The sequence below is a fragment of the Octodon degus genome, unplaced genomic scaffold (assembly GCF_000260255.1).
Source record: "Octodon degus isolate 3935 unplaced genomic scaffold, OctDeg1.0 scaffold00053, whole genome shotgun sequence".
Taxonomy (NCBI): Eukaryota; Metazoa; Chordata; class Mammalia; order Rodentia; family Octodontidae; genus Octodon; species Octodon degus.
In genome coordinates this window covers 13,376,884-13,388,425 of record NW_004524629.1, presented here as the reverse complement: position 1 = coordinate 13,388,425, position 11,542 = coordinate 13,376,884, and the positions used below count along the sequence as shown (strand labels likewise).

The 11,542-nt window shown below is 37.6% G+C and overlaps 1 protein-coding gene and 1 pseudogene across 1 annotated transcript in view; both read left to right on the top strand.

The window, feature by feature from the left end:
• Gpr156 (G protein-coupled receptor 156) overlaps window positions 1–11,542 on the top strand; it is a 56,526-nt gene that overhangs the window by 3,028 nt on the left and 41,956 nt on the right. The gene's annotated exons all lie outside the window — the stretch shown is intronic.
• On the top strand, window positions 5,262–5,728 carry LOC101587035 (annotated as a pseudogene).

Below are 11,542 nucleotides of genomic sequence, written 5' to 3'. Positions count from 1 at the left end.
CTTAGTGTAAGAAACTGAAAGATTCCAGTAAATAAGATCTAAAAGGCACAATAGATATTGTGAAAAGGAAAGAAACTGCTCAAGATGAAAGAACAACTGGGATGACAGAAAGGAGAAAAGAAGGAAGGGCAACAAAAAAATTGTGTGTGTGTTTGTGTATAAAAACACACAATAGCTAAGATAATTATATTACTAATTTTTATTAGTTCATTGAAAAGAACAGTATGTGCTTATATTATTTGATCAATTTGTCGTGCCTGTATCTTATAATCTGAGCAAGTACATGAAGACAGCAACAGGCATTATATTAACAATTATTAATCTCCTATTTTGTTATTTTGAAATTTTATATTATTGGTTTTATTGTTTTCTTTTTCTTTAAGATAAAAAAGTTAAAATCATCTTCTTTTCTAAAGAGAATCTTAAGAAATTGAAAAGAAGCCACAGAATGAAATAAGTTGTTATATATCCATACCATATACTACTCCTTTGCAATAGAAAGAATGAATTATTTATAGTTGGAAAACTGTAGATAAATATCATAATTATAGTACGTGAAAGAAGCAAGAGAAAGATTACATACTGTGTAATTCTAATTACACTAAATGCTAGAAAATTAATCTGTTATTAACCAACCTGTAGTGACAGAAAGTAGACCAGTCACTGCCTGCAAGTGGGCAAGGATGGTAAAGAGAAGCAAGGAAGGATTACAAAGGGTCATTGTGTAAAGTTTTGGGGATAATATATTCATTAATTTGATTATGCATGTCATGGGTATTGTACATGTCTAAGAACTTATTAGATTTTGTTTACTTTAAATTTACAATTTATTGACTATCAGTTAAATACCAATAAAGCTATAAAAATGTGCTGCACATTCTTATTTTTCTGAGAAAATTATAAGGAAAAACATATATACATATTATATAGGTATCCTTTTCCAAAGGGCTGTGTAGGTGCCCTGAAACCCATCAGATAGCTTTAGTGTAGGAGAATAGTTTCTTTTGTTTGTATTCTTCATGCAGTTTAATAAGGTCTATATTAATCTGTTGGGACAAAATTAATAATAATTCAGGACCCAAAAGAAACTGTACTGGTGCCTTTTCTGAAATGGACAAAATAAGGGTATTGTTGAAGTTCTGCATTTAGCCAAACTTGCTCAATAAATTCTTTCACTCATACCTTATTTCACTATCATTTGTAACAATTGTGGGTGATAATTATTACTGACATATTATTATATCTTGGAGTTAGAGCAGTCCCATAATAATCTCAATATTTGAGATTTTTATTGTCTGGACAATCAGTAAGTTTCAGTACATTTTTTAGGGATCAAATGCCCAATCTGCAACCCAAAACCCAGTTATGTATCACGAAGTGCCAACATGGCAGTTAAACTTGAATACTGAGCTTTTAGTTAAAAAAAAAAAAAAAAAAAAAAAACAACTCATGGGTTAACAGCTTTTGTCTTAAAAATAGTACATTACCCATGCCACAGATTTACCACCATGGGTATACAATATGCATTTTTTCCTGTGCTTACAAACTAACACATTAGCCTATTAATGTTTCATGGATGTTAGCAAAAGACACCAGACCCCTGAGTCAGAGAAAAAGCTCTTCTTTACTTATGGTGAAAATAGTAGTAAGAGTTTGTGTTCAGTTTGTTCTGGGTCCCAGGTCTCCAGGGCTCATGCTAGGTGCTTGTCTGTACAGTGGGCTGCAAAAACAGCAGCTTGAGTTCAGAGGATTCACAGTTTTATACTGAGTTTCAATCTGCCCGGATTTTGTGTGTGCAAAATGATACCTGATCCCTTAGTGCTAATCCTGAGAAATGGCCTGGGTAAAAGGTGATCAGGCCTTGCCCTTGTACCCAGTAAGAGTGGACCCAGCAAAAGCTTATAGAGCCCAAGACACTGGAGAGCTGCATAGGCACCTGCCACTCCTGCACACATCCGGGTAGAAATGGCAGCCAGAGATGCCGGTGCACTGCTGAAATGAGCCGTCCCTGCGGCTGCCTCACTCTGTCACTCCTCTCAGTTCCCCATACAGCCCTGCTGTCTTCATCTGACAGAACTGAGTTTTGTACTGTTATGTATCTTTCTGGGTTTGCCTTCTCTGCCTTTAGAAAATCCAACATACTCCATGAGACATGATTCTCAAAGATTTTATTGTTGTATTTTCAGAACTTCTGACTTCCTAGATTTCATAGAATTGTTCGTTATTCTAAAAGTCCTCAAGAGCACCATGCTTTAAGAAGGATTAGAATCACCTTTCCTGTATCCTTTCCATTCCCTAAAGCCTTGTATTATCATGTGGGTGAGATTTATCTGTCAGCGTCAATAGTAAATATTTACTGAGCTGAATACCTGTGTGCTCAAGGTACTCGGGAAAATGTGATTTAAGGGCTTCTGGGCACTTTAAATGCATCCCCTGGGTAGAAACACAAGTAAGGCCAAAAAAAGAGCATTTAAAAATAACTTCTCAAATCTTCAGGGATAGGAGATGCTGTTCTTTCTTATCAATTGTTTCAGATCTGTCCTTGTGCTTTGCGTAGCTGGATCCGTAAAGAAGATAACTATGAAGAAAGGTCGTACTGCTCCTGTTGACCAAGAGAAAGCTTGAGTGCTCTTGGGCCTCTACAAGGATTTTGTTATCTTCTGTATAACTTCTGATGCTTACTGGTGGTTACTAACCAAGAAGAAAAGGGGTAACAGCCAGTCCTAGAATAGATGCCAGCCACAAGGCCTAACTTGGTGATGTGTTGCAGGGTCAGTTCCTGCAAGGTCTTGTCTAAAAAGGAGGCTAAATTTCATAAAAAGAATGTATCAGTTATCAATGCCAAAAGATTGGGCAGAAAGTTATGAATAGGGGGCATGAACAAATCAAAAGCCATTCGTATTTATGAATGGTGCAGGAAAAGAGGTTCAGAAGAGCTAGACTGGCTGTGGGATAGAATGTGGTTAAATGGACAGAAATTAATGAAGTAGGGACAGTCCTAATGCATAGGGAGAGTTTCAGCACAGTGCTCTGACGCTGTTTGTCCATCCTGCAAGCAAATGTAGGGAAACATGAGCCCTAGATGAAGTTGTGGCATTTTCCTCTGTGCTACCATGATCATAGAGAGTTAAAACTGTCCTTACTCCATCACAACTGATGGGACTCACTGGATTGGGAGGAGCGAGCTCTGTACCAGTTAGCTGGTTCCTTAAATTTTTCATCTTTGTGTCTTCATAATGCCTGGATTTCAGTCTGGTTCCTGAATCAACAAATTAACTGACCTAGAATATAATAGAGAGTAATATTAAATTATTATTCAACTTGTTTAGTAAAATATCAGTTATATATAAAATCTTGCTACAGTTAAGCAAGTGCTTTCTGTTCTTCTCTCTCTCCTGGTTGCTACTTCCTTCAGGGGCCCTGTAGCTTCACAGCTAGAGTCCCAGATTCCCAGCCCTCCTGCTTGTAGCCTTTCAATCCAAACTACCCTTTAAAAAAAAAAACCTACCCTTTTAACTTGTCATACAATTGAAACCTGTCTGTGATGCATTAGCCGCATAGTACTGTACTAATGGAAGGCTTACTCATCAGATCCTTACAAGTTTCAACAAATGTTATTGAATTGGTCAGCATTGTACCAGATGCTGTTCTGTGTGCTAAGGTTATCTCAAAGAACAAAATAGGCAAAGATCACCTCCATCACTGACCTTGCTTTCCTAGTGGGTAAGTAGAATATATTGTAAAATACATGTATTATTAAGAGTAAAACAGGAAAAATGAATGGGAAATCTCAAAGTGTTCACTCCTATTCTTAGTTTGTCCGGGAAAGCTCTCACTAGAAGGTAACATGTGACCCTAGACTTGAAAGGCTTCAGAAATAAGTCATTAGGTAAACAGTATCTTATTTTAAAGGAACAGAAAATGCAATGGCCCTGGGGTGGAAACGTCCCTAGTACTACAATAGAAGCAGGAGACAAGTATGACTGGAATAAGTAAAATGGGGCAGAGAGCAGGAAGTGATGACAATTGAGCAATAATAAGACCATATTCTCTAGGTCTTGTAGGTCAGTAGAGTGGCTTTGGCTTCTACTTGAAAGTTATGGTGAGTCGCTATAGAATTTGGAGCTAAAAATGACTTGATATTTATAACAGGTAATCTAGCTACTGTATTGGGAACAGACCTCTAAAACTTAAATGAGCTATGTAAAACTACCTTAAATAAAATCATCTCCTTGGGGTTGTGTTGTGGCTTGTGTCTAGCTGTCCCCCTAAAGCTTCATGCAGTCATGAGGTGGGCTTCTAGACTTTTGGATTGATTCATGGTCCAGTACTTGGATTATGAATGTGAGTGCTACACCAATCCTGGAGTGGGTAGCTTGCTTACAATATAAGGGAGAGAAAGAGGCTTTCTCTCTGCTGCCCCTCCCTTTTTTTCTCCTGCTGCTTTTGCTATTTTCTTCTACCATGAACTGCTGCCCTCTGCCATATACTACTCTACCTTGGAGCCAACTGAGTATGGACTGAAACCTCCACAAACAGGGAGCTAAATAAGCCTCTCCTTCCTTAATTTTGGGTGACAAGTATTTCATCCCAGAAAAGTAACCAACACAGGGTGCCACAGTTCAAATACGTACATAATTAAAGGTGGAACTTATGAACCCGGGAGATGTTAGGGGTCCTCTTTGGTTCAGACATGTGGTCATGCCTGATAGGTGGGCACCAACTCTATCTCTTCCCAGGGTAAGATTCCCTACAGAACAATGTGCCCTGGACTCTTCTCTGCTCTCCCTTCTTCCCACATGGTCACAGTGAGATTGGTATCAAAGAGTATGGGATCCCTCACGAGGCATTTTCTTTTAATCCCTCACGAGGCATTTTCTTTTAAGCCAAGAGAATTCTGATTCTGGAAGTATAACATAACGGTTGCCCATGATATCTGCTATATATACTTAGAGAGCACAGGCCATAGGGAGAAAAACTGCAGGGGTAACGAAAAGAAAGTATTACTTATTAAAGATGGGAAAAGAACACAAAACCTTATTGTTTGAAGAGAATATCCTGGTATGTATACAGAACTCAAAAGAGTGTGCATACAAATTATTAGAATTAAGCAACAAGAAGTTCTAGAAAGATGACAATGGCAATGGCATTGTGGGTTTTAGGTCTTTGTAAATCTCCATGTAAAAAGGGATATAGTAATTAGATAGAAAACACAACTCTAGAGCGCCCAGAAGAGGCCTTCGCCGCTGTCGGGATCCGGGATGTCGAAGAACACCGTGTTGTCGGCCTGCTTCCGGAAGGTGGACGTGGATGAGTACGATGAGAACAAGTTCGTGGACGAGGAAGACGGGGGCGACGGCCAGGCCGGGCCGGACGAGGGCGAGGTGGACTCCTGTCTGAGGCAGAAACATGACAGCTGCTCTCCAGGCAGCTCTGAAAAATCCCCCTATCAACACCAAGAGTCAGGCAGTGAAGGATCGAGCAGGCAGCATTGTCTTGAAGGTGCTCATCTCTTTTAAAGCTAATGATATTGAAAAGGCCGTTCAATCTCTGGACAAGAGTGGTGTGTATCTCCTAATGAAGTATATTTATAAAGGCTTTGAGAGTCCCTCTGACAATAGCAGTGCCATGTTACTACAATGGCATGAAAAGGCACTTGCTGCTGGAGGAGTAGGATCCATCGTTCGTGTCTTGACTGCAAGGAAAACCGTGTAGTCTAGCAGGAGCTGGCTACCTGCCTCGTAGGTGGGAGTTGATGGTACAAAGACCAAAACAACCAAATGCCACTGCTACCCTGTGGGTAGCATCTGTTTCTCTCAGCTTTGCCTTCTTGCTTCCTTTTCATATCTGTGAAGAAAAAAATTACGTATCAGTTTTTTCTTGAATGAAAATTGAGATAATGTAGAGGAAATTTTATTTCAACAAAAGTATTTCACCTTCTCATAATCATTTCAATGATCTGTATACCATTCTGTATATAGTATAATTTACATTGAACTTTGTGATTTTTAACTCGTATTGGCTGGTTTTTATGTTTTATATTATTTTTAATTAATATTGAGAGATTTGACCAGAATTTGAGGCCAGTTTCCTAATCATTACTAGTCAGGAAATTATCTTTATTTTTTAAAAAGAAAAAGTATATATGAGAGACTGGCAGCTATTCACATTGCAAAACTGGACCATACTTATGTAAGCAAAATGTGTTTTCAGAACAAGTGGTAGGTAAGCGCCACTACAATTTTCCAGCTTTATTTTTGTTTGCCTCCAGATGATCTTAAGTGTGAGTTTAAGTATGCTACTACTTTTTAGCATCCAGTTATCATAGCCTCTCAATTTTTTTGTGGTCGCCCAGGGTCCAGAGCAAAGCACTTTGCTCTATACAAATGTATCTAAAATATTAGAGCCTGTTTGGCAGAAATATCAAGCTTTTCTTCCCATAATATGGGTCTGTTTGGGAGACTTTCTCCAAATCAGAAAGGATGCATAAACTATGCTGTAATTCTTATTCTGGGCAGCCTTTGAAATAGTATTTTCTTTAGAAATACAGTAGCTGCCTTATACATTATATGGTATATGACAAGTGTTTAATATACCATTTGATTTGCCCTATAAATGTTCTCAGTATTCTTCAGGTTAATTGGGGTCTCAAAGGATTTGGTTCAGATCCAAACAAATACAGTCTGTGTTTCAGCTCAGTGTTCTTTAAAAAAGAAAATGCCACACAGCAAAACATTGTTTACTTTGTTGGACAAACCAAATTGGTCCTCAAAAAAATGACCGGTGCTTGTAAAAAGTTGTTAGTATTCAGTGGCTCCAGAATAAACTACCTGAATGCATATGACCAAGAGGGAAATCATCCTGTGTCTAGTATTTACATTGGATACCAGTTTCATAATCACTGACTTACATGAAAACTGGTGCAGAAATTCTATAAACTCTTTGCTGTTTTTGATATCTGCTTTTTGTTTTGTTTTATAAAAACGATAAATCAGAAAATAAAATGTCAGTGTTGAATAAAAAGAAAAAAAAGAAAACACAACTCTATGGGCAACAAAACAAAATCCATTCACAAGAAAACTAGATAATGAGTTATTCTTGTTAACAGCAAGATATAACCATTAGGGGACAAACTAGTAATCACCAAAACTGTGTTGTATCTGTGTGGGAAAAATAAGGGAGAAGAAAGGGACATATGACAGGTTGCCAATAAATAAAGGAAAAAGGGCCCAAGTTCAAAATGCTAAGTAAGGCCACACTTAGATGACAGTATGCACTTACTTGAATGGTTAGACTAAAGGAAGATTGCCAAAGCAGAGCCAAGTTCTGAGCAGGACAGGCAGCAGCAGGCATATTATACATTGCTGTGGAAGCACAGTCAGTGCCACTTAGGGACAGAAATGCTGTCTCTGTGATCATCTTAGAGTGGACTGTGCTTATACAAACCTACTAAACATACCTGCCTATGTGGGCCCACCATCATACATAGTCCATTGTCGACCAAAACATGGTGTGTGGTGCGTGACTCTACATTCAGTCGCTTTGTAGGATGACTTAACAGAGTCTACTAAACTTGAATATATTCTTACCCTAGTCCTAGAAATTTCAGCAAAGCTCAGACACAGATTCACCAAAATATGTATACCAATAAATTATTAGCAACACTGTTATTCTAAGGAGCCTATCTTAGTCCCCTGTGTATTGCCACAACAGATAGTAGGTAATGTAGAAAAGAAAGACTATTTAGCTTATGATTCTGGAAAGTCCAAGCAACCAGTACCCTGTCTGCATCAAAACAAGCAGAAGAAATAGAAAGGGAAGTGACAATGTAGACAAGAGACCCAACGTGTGGGGTGGTCTTGCTTTAGAAGAACTTGCTCTTGCAGTAACTAATAGCCCCACAAAGTCAGACCATTCCCAGGAGAGGGGCATCAGGCCCTTTCTGTGGTGCTGTTGCATGACCCAACAACATACCATCTAAATAGAGATATGCTTAGTGACTGGAGACCACACAACAGTGAGTGTAATTATATGCCACGATATGAATGACTTTCCCAAAAATAATGAAGAGTGAAAAACATCAGAAACAATTATTCCATCGCTCTTTCTGTGAGCAGCCTGAGGTGACCTGCAAAAATGGTTTGCTACTCTCTCCACCCAGAAAACCCCACAAAATCATGCAAATCAAGAGGCTCAAATCTTCATGTTCACTTTAGGAACATGCGTGAAACTGCCCAGGCCGTCAAGGGTACACATATCCGAAAGGCCACCAAGTATCTGAAGAATATCACACTAAAGAAACAATGTGTGCTGTTCTGGTGTTACAATGGTGGAGGTGGTTAAGTGTGCCAGGCCAAACAGTGGGGCTAGATGCAAGGTTGGTGGCCCAAAAAGAGTGCTGAATTTTTGCTGTACATGCTTAAAAATGCAGAGAATAATGTTGAACTTAAGGGTTTAGACATAGATTCTCTGGTTATTGAACATAACCAGGTAAACAAAGTACCCAAGATGCGCCGCTGTAGTTATAGAGCTCATGGCCGGATTAACCCATACATGAGCTCCCCCTGCCATACTGAGATGATCCTTACTGAAAAGAAATAAATTGTACCTAAACCGGAGGAGGAAATTGCTCAGAAGAAAAAGATATCCCAGCAGAAACTGAAGAAACAAGAACTTATGGCACGGGAATAAATTAAGCATAAAATAAATGCAAATAAAATTTTAAAAAACAACAAAGATTATTCCATCTATGTGATTTCTGTATGATTCCATTTCTGCAAAGCACAGAAGTCGGCAATGCCAATATAAGATGTTGGAGTCAGAGGGCCGGCCAAAAAGCTCAGTGGATTAAAGCACCTGCAAGCAGGAGCAGGGGCCAAGGGTTTGACACCGGGGCCTACTGCACCAGCCCCACCCCTGGGGTTTGCTGAGAGGCATTTGAAACTGGGTGTGGTAGTGTGTGCCTGTAACCCCAGCAATTGGGAAGCTCTAAACAGGAGAATCACTGCAAGTCTGATCTAGTAGTGAGACCCAGAACACCCTGTAGACCTTTCCCTAAAAAAATAATAAATAAATAAATAAATAAATAAATAAATAAATAAAAACCCAAAAAGCAAAAAGTCAGAATAGTGTACTTACCCTGAGGTTGGGAGGGAGGGAGGGAAGGAAAGCCTGCTGAAGCTTCTTGGGGGTGGGAATGTTTGGTTTTGGAACTGCATGATGCTTACATGACAGTGTTTGTTCTTTGAAAATCAGTGAATTGGAAATCAGTGAAATGTACATTCATACCTATTTATTTCTGTATGCAAGTTTCTTTCAACAAAAGTTCAAAAGTTACCTTTCGGTTTCTTGATAAAACAAAAAGGAAGCATCTAAGCAGATACATGTCAGTGTATTAGTTAGGGACTAATGTTTTTCTTTTTAGTATTTTCATGGTTGTGATACCAGGGAGGGAGCCCAGGGCCTGTGCACTAGCCACATCCCCAGCCCTTTTTATTTTTTTTATTTTGAGAAGGATCTGAGTCATTAAGTTACCCAGTCTGGGCTGAAACTTGCAGCCCTCCTGCCACAGCCTCCTGAATGATGAGATGATAAGTATGTGCCACCACACCTGGCAGGAATGAATTTTTTAAATATTATTTTATGAAAAAAATTCTCACAAATTTATACATTGATATTGAAGGATAATGGATAGTTTTATTATAGCTACAAAAGTGAATTTTATAGGTCTTACTGATGGTAGTAAAAAAAATAAAAATTTGAGTTTAGAAAGGACACAGTTAGAGCCAGGCTTGGTGGCATACACCTGTAATCCCACACTTGGGAAGCTGAGACAGTAGGATCAATCTGAGTTCCAGGCGAGCCTGGGTTACATAGTGAGTTCAAGGCTACTCTACACTACAAAGTGAGACTGTCTCAAAATAACCAAAAAGAAAGAGGAAAAAAAAACAAAAAGAATGATATGACACATGACACCAAAAGTACAAACAGAAAAGAAAGAACAGATATATTCAACATCATGAAAATTAAGAACTTCTATATTTCAATGAACCCTATAAAGATAGTGAAAAGAACCTACAGAATGAAGAGGATATTTAAAATCACATATATGATGACAGGCTTGCTCTAGTGATATAAATGATACTTAAAATTCAATAAGAAAACAAACCATTTTTTAAATGGGCAAATAATCTAAATTAGCTATATTTCCAAATATATATATATATATATATATATGTGTGTGTGTGTGTGTGTGTTCATTAAGCACATTGTTATACGCACAAGGAAAATACAGATAAAAATCACAGTGATAAAGCAATTTACACCACTAGGATAGCAGTAATAAAAAGTAGTAAGTATTGGTAAGGATGTGGAAAATGTAGACTACTCATTCTGCTGGTAGCAATAGTAAAATAGTACAGCCACTATAAAAACAATTTAATTTCCCCAAAACATTAAATGTAGAGTTACCATGCAACTCAATAATTAAATTCCTAGGTATATACCCAGAGGTTTAAAACATAAGTAAGTCCACATAAAAACTTATAAGTCAATGTTTCTAGCATTATTCATAACAGCCCCACAATGGAAATTACCCAGTTGTCCATAGCTGATGAATGGATAAATGAAATGTGGTATATCCATACTATGAAATTTTACTCAGCCATTAAAGTGACTTACTGGTTTATGCAACAATGAAGATGAAACTTTAAAGCATTATGTTAAGTGAAAAATCTAGATATGAAAGGCTACATAATGTATAATTCCACTTATACATGAAATATCTAGAGTAGGCAAATCTATAGAGACAGAAAGTAGCTTATTGTTTGTGTATGGCTGGAGGTATGCAAATTAAACTACAATGAGACACATACCAATGGATTGAAATATTAAAGATAATGTTAATATAAGATGTGAAGATAATACTCTCATTTATTTATAGCTAGTAAAACTGTAATTTAGTGTATTTTAGAAAATATTTTCACATATCTTCTTAATGTGAACACATGTACCTTGTGATCTAGCAAATCCACTTCTAAGTTATACACAATAGAGATATGTGTGCATTTATAGCAAGAAATCATAAAAATAGAGCCAGGGAGATAGCTCAGTGGAATAAGTGTTTACCTGGCAAGTGGAAAGTCCTGAGTTTGATCCCTGGTACTACAAAAAAAAAATGGAAATTGTAAAAATATTTATGGTAGCATTTTTGTAATTATTCAAGTGTTCATCAGTAGTACAAACAATGAGTAAGTTGTAAATTCTGGCAATGGGATGCTGTACCTCCCAGTAAAGGAACAACATACAGTTTACACCCAGCAACACAGATGTAATCTCATAATGCCAAAAAAAAAAAAAAGGCAATTAAAAAGTAGCATGCATCATGTTATTTTTTAAAAGTTCAAAATCATTTGAAATGCAGTGAGATAGTGAGGTTAAGATTGATAGCCCAAATCATTTGATAATAACAATAAGCTTTTCTTCTGGATGGTTAACAACCTAAGTTTGCATACCAAAGTTAGAGAAAAAGGAGGGATACAAG